The sequence below is a fragment of the Balaenoptera borealis genome, assembly GCF_965194805.1.
Source record: "Balaenoptera borealis genome assembly, chromosome: 1".
Taxonomy (NCBI): domain Eukaryota; kingdom Metazoa; phylum Chordata; class Mammalia; order Artiodactyla; family Balaenopteridae; genus Balaenoptera; species Balaenoptera borealis.
The window spans coordinates 33,411,964-33,412,962 of NC_138860.1; positions in this window are offsets into that span (position 1 = coordinate 33,411,964).

Here is a 999-nt window from a genome sequence, read left to right on the forward strand (position 1 = left end):
GCAAACCTTAGGTCTTGGCTAGCCTCCTCCCAAATTCAACTAAAAGGCCGGACTCAGGTGCCCACCAATGTGTCTCCTGGCCCCTGCCCTCACTGTCCTCCAGTTTAGTGACCGGCTGCCTTTGAGAGGTGAGGAGGTCTAGGCTGGCAGAATCCATGCTGAGAATCAGGCCCTGATCCACTCTTTACTTCCATGATCTTGGGGGACATCACCCAACCTCTCAGCATAAGCTTCCTCAAGTGTGCCAGCAAACTGGAAAGTTCTTATGGCCAGACATAAGGCCACTGGTCAGGTAAGGCCAGGAGGTTTGGGGCCTGACATTCTCAGGGTGGTCTTGGGGAGAACCAACCTGGACACTGAAATGGAAAACAGAGCAGGATGCTGAGAACTCCGGAAGATGTGTGTGAAAGGAGGTATGGACAGACCCAAGGTAAGAGGCCATCTGGGCAGCGGGAAGGGGAGTCAGGTCTGTGCAGTTACTGCTGGGCCAGAATTATAGGGAGGTTTGTATCCTAGTTCTGCTGCCCTGGCCTTGACCATCCCCCATGTCAACCCTCTCTTGAACTTTCCTCCTTGCCCCCCTAATAAGTCAGAGAGCCACTTGGTTGGGAGAGCACAAGGGTCAGCTACAGCAGCCAGAACCCCAGACCCTTCCTCAGGACTCCTGGCTGGCCCCACCCCTCAGGCACCAGCTTGGGCCACGGCTGGGACCCCGAGCACAGAGCCCCAGGCCTCCTCTGCTCCCACCCCAGGTCACCCAGAGCTGACTTCCAGCCCTGAATGCAGCAGCATCCGGAATACAGCAGGGAGGGTGCAGGGCACCATGCCCATAGCCCAGGGTGGGTTCAGGGACACACACAAACCAAACTCCCTCTCCACTTTATATACACATACAAGCAAGCCCCACCTGCACTCAGAAGGCCCGGAGAGGGCCTTCTGTCCTCCATCTTTGGCATCAATCTGTCAAAATCAGCTTTTCAGCATGAGACTGCTCACTCC